General features: G+C 46.1%; 1 protein-coding gene across 5 annotated transcripts in view; it reads left to right on the forward strand.

The window, feature by feature from the left end:
• Positions 1–8,561: 8,561 nt before the first annotated feature.
• FARP1 (FERM, ARH/RhoGEF and pleckstrin domain protein 1) overlaps positions 8,562–13,664 on the forward strand; it is a 202,859-nt gene continuing 197,756 nt past the window's right edge. For all 5 annotated transcript variants that reach the window (XM_065740806.1, XM_065740810.1, XM_065740807.1 and 2 more), the window contains exon 1: positions 8,562–8,798. The gene's annotated coding sequence lies outside the window, so the exon portion shown is untranslated. The remainder of the gene's footprint in view (positions 8,799–13,664) is intronic.

Raw genomic sequence — 13,664 nt, forward strand, 5'->3', positions numbered from 1 at the left:
TCCAATAGAAAAGATGCTCTGTTTCCAGATGTGTTTTGTAGGTCTTTTATTCTTCCCCAGCACAGTTGCTGTTTTCCCTTATGAATTACAGGTACTAAAAATTCACACAACTTCCTTAAAAATCAACTTCCTAATGACAAATCACTTGAAACATTGTGTGCAAACTAAGAGGCATAGGCACCTAAATATCTAACTTCAAAAGACAACCAAGCATTCATCGGATCATCTAAAAAAGAATCAAGGTTAGTTTTCCCCTGAATCCTAAATTTCTCTGGTAATACCATAATTATGGTGGAAAAGAACGGTTGCTTTGGTTGGAAAAAAGAGCAGCATTGAAAAGCTTTAGGCTGGTTTTCCTCATAACAAACTCCTCTTCCTCTCCCATCATCGACTGTGCTGTATCACTGACTGTGCAACTTGGCCTTGTGTTTGGACGCAGTCCTGATGCTGGTGCATGGAAAGGGAGAGAAAGGTTGAGAAAGAGAGCAGAAGTTTCACCCACTCACAGTGCCACCCATCTGAAGCGACCCTGAAGAATTAAGGGCTCTTCGCATCGAAAAGACAACAACTGCGCAGGAAACGGTGTGCACATCTACAGTCAGGAACGTATGGGTGTGGGTGAATAGGGAACAATTCACCATTTCTCCACCATTGCTGAAATATGAGGATGTTTAAAATCAAGAAGTGTGTTTTATGTGTTGCAGTTGATAAATGAAAGTAAGTTCTGATGGGTGTGTCTAGAAATTAAACTGCAGAACCAGGGCAGCTCTGTCAGAGTAGGCTTGCTGGTGCTCATTAAGTGAGCTGTTGTGAGGAAACTTTTCTCAGCAAGTCCGTAAGTCTCCTGTCAGGAGCAGGCTAAGCACGCCAGGAGGAGGCTTGCTCTACACTTATCCCATGCCCCATGATGTTTTCTCCCTCTGGTTCCCAGTCATTTGCACCCATCCCTCATTACTGCATTCCTGTCCTCTCTTTTCCCTCCATAGTTTTGTTTGCACAGAACCTCTGTACACCTCCAAAGCTCTTCCCTGCGTTTGCAGAACTTTTTGATATAGGAATACTTCAAACAGGTCATATAGGATCAGCTAGGGTAGGAATCACTTTATATGAAGCCTATTTCAGCACTGGTGTTCATGTAGGTGCATGCTGTGGGGCCTGGAAAGGAAAAAATGCTTTCTCATCTTGGCAGTGCAGAGCGTTACATGGCTTCTAAGCAAAAGACAAAGGAGAAATATTTAGTCTAATAAAAGCATCACGAAATGTTCCGACCTTTTTTTCCCCACACTGTTTTTGAGGAGCTCGTATGTGGGATTTTTTTCAGGCATTCAGAAGTGGCAAGCATGAAATGCTGGATTTTAGTAAGTAACCTGCACAGGGATCAAAGTGCAGCAGAAAGCAAGGCTCCCTGCCTTCCCCTGGTAGAAGATTAAACACCTTTAACGTTAGCACAGTTTTATGAGAACTGCAGCTCCTCTGTGACTGGCCTGCTTCTTCAGGAGGAGACATTACAGCAGGAAGCAGGGATTAGGGTTTCCTCCCCAGTGCCAGAGGGAGATATGGCACAGTGCAGATGTGCAGCGCCAGAGCTGTCAGCAACCACAGAAAGCCTGCGGAGGGAACGAGCTAACCAGGCAGCGGTGAAGCAATTAGAAGTATCAAAGGAAAGAATGTGCTCTGGAATGTAAAGGCATGAGATGATAGGCATCTTTAGTATAAAGAACCGGTTAAATTTAGTACAGGCTATTATTAAAACTCCTGGCACATTAAGACATTTCCTGGGAACTATTCTGGTTAAGCCTGTCCTACTTCAGCAGTAAATTCAATCCAGTTATGTTTTGAAATCTAGTACCTAAAAGAGTACAATTTTTTTCTTTTTTTCTAATTATCATCTTAACTCTACTGAAAACAGCAAACTATCACCACAGAAAATATAGATTATTACTTTTTTTTTTTTTTTGAGATCAAATGCATCCTAAGGATCATCAATAAAGCAAAAATGATAGGCTTCTGTTCTTTGATGTCCCAGCAAATGGTGATTCTCATATTTAACAAAATTACGAAGTGGAAAAGTAAGCTTCACAAATAACTGAAATGATATGGAGCACTGTACTAGTGTCAGGAATGAAGACATAGGATAAATGGACCGCTCACTGAGGAAATGGCAAAAATATTAGTGACAATAGACATAAGGCATTTTTTTTCTCTGAAAGGTTGGAAGGGACCTCCAGAGACCATGGAGTCCAACCCCCTGCCACAGCAGCTCCCTAGCCCAGGTTGCACAGGTAGGCGTCCAGGCGGGTCTGGAACGTCTCCAGAGAAGGAGACTCCACCACCTCTCTGTGCAGCTGTGCCACTGCTCCCTCACTGCACTGGGAAGGAGTTCCCATGACATTTGTGCAGAACTTCTATGCTTCAGTTTGTGGCCATTTCCCCTCGTCCTATTGCCACACACTGCTGAGAAGAGTTCAGCCTCGACCCTTTGCATCCTGCACCTTACGTATTTATAGACATGGATCAGATCCTCTCTGAGTCTTCCCATCTCAAGGCTGAACAGACCCAGGTCTCTCAGCCTCTCCTCATAAGGGAGGTGCTCCATGCCCTTTATCATCTTTGTGGTCCTCTGCTGAACTCCTTCCAGGAGATCCCTGTCTTTTTTGTACCAGATAACCCAGAACTGGACATAATACTCCAGGTGGGACCTCATCAGAGCAGAGTAGAGGGGGAGGATCACCTCCCTCAACCTGCTGGCCATGCCCTTTTTAATGCCCCCCAGGATACCATTGGCCTTCTTGGCCACCAGGGCACACTGCTTGGCTCATGGCCACCCAGGTCCCTCTCCTCAGAGCTCCTCTCCAGCAGCTCATCCCCCAACCTGTACCAGTGCATGCATACACTTGCTCTTGTTAAATCTCATCTGGTTCCCCTCTGCCCAACCCTCCAGCCTATCCAGGTCTCACTGAATGGCAGCACAGCCTTCCGGAGTGTCAGCCATTCCTCCCAACTCTGTATCATCAATAAACTTGCTGAGGGTGAATTCCCATCCCCTCAGCAGGGTCACTGATGATAAGTAGAGGTCTTTGCCAATGATTGACCAGTGAGGACATTTGTACAGGGAATAACATGCAAAACAATTCTGAGTATCATTCTCTGCAATCTGATGGGAGCTCATGGGAGAAAAAGGAGAAACTTAACCCAGTCAACCACTGAGGAACCTTTTCCTTCCCAAATAAAAAGTACACTACAGCAGAAAATAGACTGCCATGGAAGTTCTTCCTTGTTGGTGGAATTGATGCTTCATATCATTTAGCCTTAATTCTGCTTTTTTTAGAACAGCCACGGTGTTTACACTCTACTCTAGGGTGCTTTAGTGGAAGCATTGGACTCGATCTCCGGAGGTCCCTTTAAGCCCCTGCAATTCTGTGATCCCGTAGTCCATTGGAATCCTACTTACAAAAAGAGAAATAACTGCAGTGGAAAAGAGAAAAAAGCAGGAAAATAAGAATGCTTTCCAAATCTGTAATCATTCAATTTCTTGATTTTACTTAGTGTAAATTACGCAGATCTTGCTAAGCTTTCTGCGGTAAAATATCGTTTCTATAAATTATTGAATAGCTTTCATTTTCTGAATGGAAAGTTTAAAACATTCCTTCTGAAGAAGGAATCTCGTTAACGAAATTAAACCCAAGTAGAAGCTAATGGCCTTGTTTCTCTTCACTCTGGTGCACGTCTCAGATGAGAAGCAAATAAATTACCGCCCTCAGCAGATGCGACGTCTGCTCTGACATTTGGAGGAATTGGCTAATTCCAGAGCCTGCATTCTGAGATAGCAAAATCAGACAGCGAGCGGATGTTTGCCCTGACAGGTTTCGCAGTTGCTCCCTCCAGCCAAATTTAGGTGTTCTGATAGTGAAAGCGGAAGAATAGGGCGATGGATAAGACAGTAATTAAGTCACCTGTTGTAAATAGCTGATGTAAAAATGAAATGCCTGTTGTCCAGTACAAAGTTAGAAAGGAGCCATGAGAAATCCTGGACGTGACGGTGCATGAGATAAGGTTCCCACACTACTGCTTGTCAGTGAGGATTATTCCAGGAGGATTTATTCAGATGTACCACAGCGTTTCAGATGTATTCACCTGCAGAAAGTCACAGTAAAAATATTGGCAGAGGGATGGATGGGGAAGTGGAGAGCAAGAGGGTTATTACTGTCATGGGAACCTTGAAGTCTAATAATGCTATGAGCCACATTTATTGTTCTGTATTCTCTCAGTTTTTATATATATGAGAGTACTCTTCAGCTGTGATTACTCATGGCATAAATTCTGAGGGGCTGTACAAACAGCATTGTTTTCACTTGTATTAGAACTCTGTTTGCTTATATCAGCCCAGATATTGAGATGGTTCTTCATCACAGTGCTGAGAGGTCTCAGAATCGCTTAACAAATTTATTTGTAAAGTCCTCCTGGAAACCATCACCTTCCCCTACACCTTCTTTTGGGAGGAAAGGTGAAAATGGACTTCAGGAGAGGAAACCTGAGTACAAATAGCAAAAGGATGTTCAACCATTTTTTTCAATTTGGATTTTCTTGGCTTCTGTTTTCTTAAATGTTCTGCTCCATGTTGAAAAATATATTTTTTCAGGCAAATATAATAAATTATTTTCTTAGTAATTTTTTTATTTACATCACTTCACAGCACTTCAGTATCTTTGTTCGTTAACAAATGCTTCAGAATTTTCAGTGTTACTGAAAAAATAAGCCTTTATTTTCTCCTTACATGAAGTGTAAGTGAAAAAGCAAGCATGAAGTAAGCAGAAGTGATGAAACCTTACACTGTTTTGAGGAGTGCAAGTTGTTCATTAATTTCCAGTGAACATTTTAGCTCTGAAGCTTCAGGGATGATTCATCTATCAACTCACTGATGATCACCTTCGCACGTAGAAGCAGCTAATGTAGCAAACGCATTCATCCTGAAACACAAATACAGTGGACCATGCAAGGTAAGTATGATGACGTGTAACAAAGGTGATGTACAATAGTAATGAAGTTAGGGGGTGGAGCTTGATATGCAAAGACTCTCTTGTATAAATTCTTTAGTTCTTGGGAAACTTTTGCATTTAGCCTTGAAAAGCTCTCTTTTAATTCACAGTCCTAAAGGAGCAGGAAGTAAACAAAATCTGGTCATTATCGGGCTGTTAGCACTTCACTCACTTCTATTTAATGGTTGAGTATTTCACCTAACGATATTCTGAACGTTTGAGAATTGTAATAAAATTCTTTAGTATTTGGCAATGGGTTGTTTTGTTGTTGTTGTTGTTTTTTTTGTTTGTTTGTGTGTGTGTGTGTGTTGTTTATTTTTCCCCCAAAGTTAAGATCTTCTACTGCTAGGACTATATAGTTGTTAACTGTCACTGCTTCTAGCTGTAGTTAGGTGTTAAATTCTGATGTAGCAGCAAGATGTGTCAGCCCAGCATTACTAACCCTACCAGAAAGTCAAGTAGTATGATCATCTTAACTGAAGACTGTAACACAAATGTATTGTAAACAAAATACAGTGAGGTGGGGGAAACATAATAAAAATAATGGTGAAATGATACTGAAAGACTTGCATGGAGAATTCTGCCATGCTCTTGCAACTAAATTAGCAAAGACGTGAGCTATCACAAGTTAATTCACTGGCACAGATACATGCTAATGTTATGAGAAGTAACATTAAGACATATGAGAGAAGGCCTAAAATGGACTGGTCATTGCCTTAGGTTTGCAAGACTGAGCCACAAAGCACACTTAAAACCAAAACAGAATGATAAATCTAGTGCAAATTATTTGCTGAAAGGGTCTTTGAAACAAAATTTCAGGCTCCAGGGAAAACATCTGTGGAATGTTCATGAAAGAAAAAAACAAATAGACAAAAGATGTAGCTGAAATATATACACACATTTCTATTAGGGCAGCATCTCAGCTTTTCTCCTTAATATAGCAGAGACAAATATTTGAACTCAACACATTTTTGAAGTAGTTTACAAAACAGATATCGATTAAGGCCAGAAGGACCATTCTCTGACATTAGTGTAAACCATACCAAAGAACTTAATCCACATACTCGGGCTTTGAGTCCAATAATTTAGTTTGACAAAGTACACAGAAAGGCAAACAAGTTATCATATGGCAGGAAAAAAAAGTACTTTGCCATAAATGATGACGTACACAGATGCCTTCTAGAACCTTGCAGCAAATAGGAGAAACTTTCAATGAAAACATAACTGTAAGATGTGAAAGCTTTCCCAAGAGCAGTATCTGCATTCCAGCATGGCTGTTGCTATTTCTTCCTTAACAGGGAAACAGACAGGAGGAGGCACAGAGGCAGACTCTCAAGACAACACAACCCTGTTAACCAAAGTCCTCCTTTCCCCTCCTTGGGTAATGCAGACACAAACAGTGGTGCCCATTTGGTTTTGGATAATCTGAAATCTATTTCCTGCTCTTCAGTGTCATTGGACGCAGACAGAGATTACCTTTTTCTTTCAAAAACATGACAGCTAGAATAATTTTTCTAAATTCAGCTACTTTTCAAAAAGAATGCATGCCGTCTCTCTCAAATGACCCTGTTTATTTGATATCTCAACGAATTCATTCAACATGGAAAAATGTGACCCTATGTACTACAAGAATCTAACAGCAGCAATTAATGCTTTTCAGAAGTATGCAAGATGCTGCCGTGTGTCATTCACTAAAGAGAAATCCATTTTAGAGAAAAAAATGCTGCTTAGAATTGTAAAGAGCATTAATGGGAATGGATGGATGAGAGAAGCCTTTATGACTGACTGGATGAACAGTGAGAGAGAGCAAATTCTTGACATCTTTAGATGTCGGTTACTAGTTGTGCTCCATTCTTACAGAAGACTCAAGAGTCGAGAGCCAATAAACCAGATGCAAGTCTGCCTGTGGCTCCTGGAGAAGTGGCCCACATGTTACCATCTTTGATGCCTCAAGCAGATTACCATTCAATAAAATATGTCACTGTTGCTATCTGGAGCTCAGTAATGACTGATCAATAGCTGCAGGGCAACTTACTACTTCTGTTTAGTACCCAGAGAAGTTTCAAGGTCACTCAGACTTGGAAGGCATCGAAGATGACCTTGTTTATTTGATGTAGATGATAACAACACCGTGTTAAGTGTGAATGAGACATGAGTGAGTGGGAAGCCTATGTAAAAAGTGCCAGGAAATTCTAAATGCTGTGGTTGGACCTTGCAGTTCTGCTCTTACCTTAACTCCACCTTAATTAGTGGTTAAAGCTGCTGACAAAATAAGTGTTTGGAAAAAGCAAAACTTATGTCTGTGTTCTTAATCCCCGTTTACGTTGTTAGGATGAACACGTAGCCTTTCCTCTTAGTTTTCTACACACATTTTGTGAGGAAAAGGTCCTGGGAGAATAACAACAGTTACTCTCTTATCAAGTGTTGACAGCTAAGGACACTTCCCAGCCTGTGTACTTTGGTTAAGGTTTGGGAGCTGACCAAAGAAATGGCTCTCAGAAGGTTGGTTGGTGTATCCCTACAGATACACTGAGGTGTCTGTAGTGAGCTGTTTGTGCACAGAGGCACTGCTGTTGACAGTAGAGGAATTTGTCTTCAGAGGGTTATGCAAAGGCACAGCTTAAAGGAGAAAATGTTTGCGGTGTTCTCGTACTGGGTTCCTCAAATGGCGTATAGATGCTGAGTACTGAGGAGGGTTACTTTATAAATACACACTCAGTTCACTGCTATCTCCTGAGAGAGTGAGAGAACCTGTGAGGCCCGAAGCGTTTCCTCTGCCGTGCTCTATTCCACCAGACTTCTTCAGGAAAATAATGCTGGGTAAGACAGGAGAAGGCAAAAAAAGCGGCACTTCTGAAGGCTTAAGTTAAACGAAGGAGAGCGGTGTCTTAAGAGCTTCTCCTAAGTGTATTTGGGAGCCTTTTTGCCATAGCTCTATAACTTCTCTGAGGAGATGAATGCACAGCACAGAGATGCTCATGCTCCGCGAAAGCATGGGTCCCAGCTCGCGCAGCTCACCCTTGTGCGGTGTTCTCCTCTCAACCCACATACTGGAGACGTTTTTGTGAGGCAGCCCCTGTCACCCACCCTGCTGCCACTCGTTGCCGTCACCTAAGGATGAAAAGCGAGCAGGCTCCCAGGCCAGAGGGACCAACCCTGCCGCTGGGTACCTTACCCCTGGAGCCCCCGTAACAGCACGGTTCTCCAAGCCACAAAAGGGGCAGCGACATCCTCCCATGAGGCGAGAGGGCGGAGAGTGCCCGGAGCCGCCCGCTTTCCACAGCCGCCCCTCGGCGCGGAGTGCCCGCGACGGCCGCCAGGTATCCGGGCGGCGGCGCTCCGCTCCCTAAGCCGCGGGTAACGCCGACGCGGGCGGCCGCGGCGATCCGCCGCCTGCGAACGCTGGAGGGGGCTGTCGGCCGCCTCCTCCCGCCCGCGGCTCCCCCTCCGGGAGGGGGCAGGGTTAGGGGAGGTGCGGCCGCGCTGCCCGGAGTCCAGTTCCCGCTTCCCCGGTCCGCGGGCGGCAGCAGGATCCCCCGCCGTCTCCCTCCTCGCGCCCGGCCGGGTGGGCTCCCCGGGCTGGAAGCCGGACATGGCGACCCTGCTCCCTCCAGTCCCCCGCCGTCCTCCTCCCGCCGCCGCCTTCTCTTCCTCCTCCTCCTCCCCGCGGAGCTTTTAATGGCTCGGACCTCCGGCGGCCGAGCGCCACTGCCCCTGCAGCAGCCGCAGCGAGGAGAGCCGGCAGCCCCAGCCCCGCGCACGGTAAGGGCGGCACGACGAACAATGGGGCCGGGCGGGCAGCGCGGCGGGCGGGGGGGAGCGACCCTCCCCGGGCGGTGACAGCGGCGGGCACCGCTCGGCCCGGCGTAATCCCATTAGCGCCGTAAGCCGCGGGGCGGCACCGCGCCCGGCCTCGGGGCAGCGGGGGCGGCCGGCACGGTGTCTTTTGTCGGCCCTTGAGCCGGGAGCCGGAGCCCCGTGGGCAGCCCGCGCTTCCCTCTGGCCGCTCCTCCGCTCCCCGGCCGAGAGGGGCGGAGGGGCGGCTCCGCCGGTTGAGCCCCCTCGGGGCGGAGGGGCAGCGCGAGCGCTCTGCGGACAGGAGCCGCTGTCCTCCGAGCAGCGGGGCCGGTGGCGGCCGCCTGGGGGCCGCTGCGCTCCGCGGCCGGGGCTCCGCGACGCCTCCGCCGTGGCCTCGTGTGCGGGCTGAGGAGCCGGCGGGAGAGTTGCGGGCAGGCAGAAGTTTATTCCAGAGCGGCAGCTTGCCTCTAGTAGGCCTTATCTTTTGTGCTCCCGCTTTTTTTTTTTTTTTTTTTTTTTTTTTTTTAAATAAAGCACACGCAAACTCTGCTGCTGTCCCTCGGATACTTTGACTCTCGCTCCGGGTGCTGCTTCCAGCGTGCGCGCACAGCGAGCAGTTGATCCTGGAGCCGGGCCAACCACAATAACGCTTTCCAGCAGCCTGGTTAAGCGAAGTCCCAAGCGTTCTTCTGAATTAAGATCTCTCTCTCTCTTTTTTTTTTTAACAATTATTTTGTTGTTTGTTCCTCTCTCCACTGGTGGATGCGGTGTCCAGCTCATGAGCGGGCCGGAGCCATCCAGGAGCCCTAAGGAAAGCAGTGAATCCACGCCACGCGTGTGCGTGTGAATGCATGCTCTGAGCACTGAGTTCCACCTGCAGGGACGTGACTGTGGGCTGGGACCCCCAGGGCCTTCCTGCTCAGCTCTCCCACAGGGATGGTGCAGCCACACTGTCAGGCAGCCTCTTGCTTTCCTCTGGAAATAGCAAGAGTCAGGTCTTATGCGTAACATGTCGAGCTCCGACTGCTATTTGTGAAAGTTTAAATGCTGCTGCGTCCACTCAAACACTGAGTTCTTCTTTTCCGTGCAGACTGAAGCTCAGATTTAGCTATGGAGGGAGCTGTTGGCAGCAGGGCCACTGCCGTTTTCATGGGAAGGGGTTGGGAAGCTGCATTTCTCTGCTTGTTTTTTGCCCAGCCTTATGATCAGCCGCTGAAATTGCATCCTTCTTCTGCACTGTTTTCTTGAACAAGCGAAATAAATGAGGAGAGGTTAATAACGGGGGCAGAATGTTTGACACTCACAGCAGCACGCAACTTTAAGACATCAGGAGTTGGTGGGAGACTGAAAGCGTAGTACCAGAGCCTGACTTCTGCTCAGTGGCTGCGTTTCAGATTGAAAATCCCTTTATTTCCGAAGTTGACACAGTTCATCAGTCACTGTGTAATCAGTGTCATAAAACTGGCTACTTGTAACCAAATTTTGTGAAAGAAAATTATGGATGATGAACGACCGAAGGGGGAACTGCCATTGAAAAGTGATGGTTTAAAGAACACTTGCTCTAGGAGATGTATTTCTGCATTAAAGTTCAGACAGAGAATTTTAAATGTATGGAACTGTTAAGTAAATTTTCCCTGCTGAATTGAGATTAACAAGAGAAAAACTGAAAGTTTTTGCGTAAGAAATTCATATATGATGGGAACTAGCATTTCATTAAAAAAAGAAACCATAGACATTCAGTTGCTGCTGAACATGAGGCTGCCAGTGCTGGAGGTTATGTATGTTCTGTGATGGAGCTGCATTCTTTGCTTCAAAATATCTTTGTGTTAAGTCATTGGCGTCCTCTTGGGCTTAGAGTTCGAAGTTTGCCCTCTGGAAGGGCAGGCCTCCCAGGGGACTTGTGGAGAATATCTCTGATGATATCAAGACCCACCTGGACACTGTCCTGTGCCACCTGCTGTAGAGAATTGCTTTAGCAGGGGGTTGGACTTGGTGTGTTATGGAGATCCCTTCCAACCACTGCAGTTCTGTGAAATGCACTGACTCCCAGGCTGGAATCTGCTGGAGGAAGGTGGGCCACTGGACTGTCTTGTTCTCAGTACTTGCAGTGAAAATTTGGCCAGTGGGCAGAGAAACTTGAGGGCTGTCACTGGGCTGAAGAGTTCCCTGTAAGCTGCCTGTGCCTGTTCCCTTGTTCATAGAAGCATAGAATGTCTTAGGTTGGAAGGGGCCTCAAAGCCCACCCAGTTCCAGCACTTTTCTGTGAGCATGGCTGCCACCCTTCAGCTCAGGCTGCCCACAGCCCCATCCAACCTGGCCTTGAGTGCTTCAGTGCTTCCAAGTGTATATAAAGCAAAGGGATGTTGCTGAATTCCTCCATGTGGGAAAAAAATGGCATCCACTGATACTCAGTGCTGAATGTTTCCAGAGGCCAAGTGGGTGTGAACACACTGAGGAGGTGGGTGGTGTATTTCAGCAGTGGGGTCAGCGACAGTGGTTCTCCTCCACTGGTGAAGGTTTTTACAAGCGTGGCATGCTTAGCTAATGGTGGTGACTGTGTTGAAAAACAGTGCTTTGTAGCGGATAATTTGCTCTATCAAATACTGTTATTGTACTCTTTGTATCTGCTGTAGTTTCCTTGGAGATAATTAGGAGGCATTACTTTTGGAAGGAGCTAAGTACGTTGATTTTGTGGGCTTTTTTTTTTTTTTTTTTTGTAAGCGTGATTAAAAACCCTGTTTATTGACCTTGTCCACCAACTTGCCTCACTCATTCTGTTTCTTCTTTTGGAAACTGGTGTGCATGTCTGAAAAGGGCCTTTCCGAACTTGATTCCACAACCTCGATAGGCTGCAATTTGTGTGTTTTCTACGGTGGGTTTTCTTGTTTTTGCAAATATTGTAGGTGCTGAGTAGGCTGTGAAGTTGGTAGTTTACAGCTGGACTGCTGACTTCGGGGGACAAAAGGAGCAACTGCTTTTCTGTTTGTGAAGGCGTGGAAGTCTAATGACAGTCTAATGACAGAGGCGTAAAAGGTTATTGGGCTCAGCCAGCTTTGAATTTGCGCAAAAATGTCAGTAAATTTGCCCTGCAGAAATGTAGACGAGACAGACAATTAGGTCAGCCCTCATCAGATGTGGGCACTATCTTGTTTATAATCAATTGCAGCATTATGAGGTCTTTAGGCTTGTTGGTAATGAAATGAAGATTATATATTAGGAGAGAGGAAAATATGAGGTGCCATTTGGGGGGATTTGAGACATGGAGTATGAAATGACTTTTTAAATCTGGATGTATAAGTTGCGGAAATTATTTTTAATGTTTGGGTGTTTAAAAAAGGGCTTAGTGAAAAAGAATGGTGGCTCTGTTAGTTGCTATTCAAATAAAAGGAAGCCTTGTTGGTGAAGTTTGTGGAGGTGCCAGCGGGCTGTTTTCTGTTGATCTCAGAGGGAATCATGATTTTTGTAAAAAGCCCTTGAAAGTTAGGCATCTGTTTGGGTGCTGCTATGTAGAGTGGAACAAAGAGCATCAATCTCAAGTCATGAAGTTGGATACTGAGGTTCATGGCAGAAAGTGGCTGCACTGTGCATGTTCGTTGCTGGGTGTGAGGAACTGGTGCAGGGCTGGCTGGTATGTTAGCGTAAGGCAGTGTATTTGCTGCCTGGATTTTCTATCCCAGGTTACAAAGTGGGTGTTGTGCTGAAGGCCCTCTGCAAGGTGGGAGATTGTTGTTGCTTCCCTTACTGATGGAGCCTTGCTACCTTAGCATCAAAGCCAGAAGATGCTATCCCATGATACAAGATTTCTAAAATAAGTAGTAATGTTAACATTGATTTAATTCATAGGTACCTTCCAAATATGCCAGCTTTGTTTTGGGGCCAGAGTAAAAGTGTGGAGCTTGCAGGGTGACTGGATATCCCAAAGCATCATTCCATCCTGCACATTTCTCCTTACACAAATCCTGCAGCTGGAGATGTGCCATGCAGGTGTCTCTGTGTGAGGGAAAGCTGTGGCTTTCTGAGCTGAGACATTTAGAGCAAGTCATCCCTGCTTGAAGCAACAACCCCCTTCTAGTGCAGACCATGCAGGAAATAGGATCAGTGCCTCTGGGAGAGACTGCTGGGGTAGCTGGCTTGTCTGGTGCAGAACGCTGCCGGGAAAGAGCACGTGTTTTTTTATTTTTATTTTTTCTGGGTCAGAAGATGACTTACTGATACACTGGAGAACCCATCAGCAGTGCAAACACCACCAGGTCTCAGGTGCTCCCTTCTCCCTCCCAGAGACTGCTGCTCCTTGTTGCCGCTGCTGGGCTTTCCAGACCTCTGCTCTGTGCTGATCACACCCAGAGACCTGAGCAGCCCCTCATATGTCTTCCTCTCTAGACCCTCCGTGCTGCATCTCCTTAGCAAGGGACCCTCCTTTCCAGTCACCTGTACCACAGACACAGATCTCAAAGGTATTTGTCAATTTATTTCAGCAGCAGATGCAGCACTGGGCTGGTAATCGAACAGCACAAGGAGGCTCGTGCTGCTCAGTAACCTGTGTACATTTAATAGGCTCTTTCAGCTCTACATCACATGTTGTTTCTGCTGACTATCCTCTCTCTAATAATTTCTTTCCATGCCTGGATTAAACACTCCAGCTGCAGACCTCGCGTTCATTTCTCCCATACATCCCTAAATGTTATTTTTGGTCGTATCCCACTGTCTGTCTCGTGATGGAACAATACTACAGGTGCTCTGGAGGACCTTGGCTAGCCCAGCAGTGGAGCAGTCAGGCAGCTCGTTAGTCTTTTATGTCTCTCCTTATCAGTTTTACTGCGAAACTCCCTA

The sequence above is a fragment of the Cyrtonyx montezumae genome, unplaced genomic scaffold, assembly GCF_038088225.1.
Source record: "Cyrtonyx montezumae isolate F1298 unplaced genomic scaffold, pur_monq_1.0 scaffold_3, whole genome shotgun sequence".
Taxonomy (NCBI): domain Eukaryota; kingdom Metazoa; phylum Chordata; class Aves; order Galliformes; family Odontophoridae; genus Cyrtonyx; species Cyrtonyx montezumae.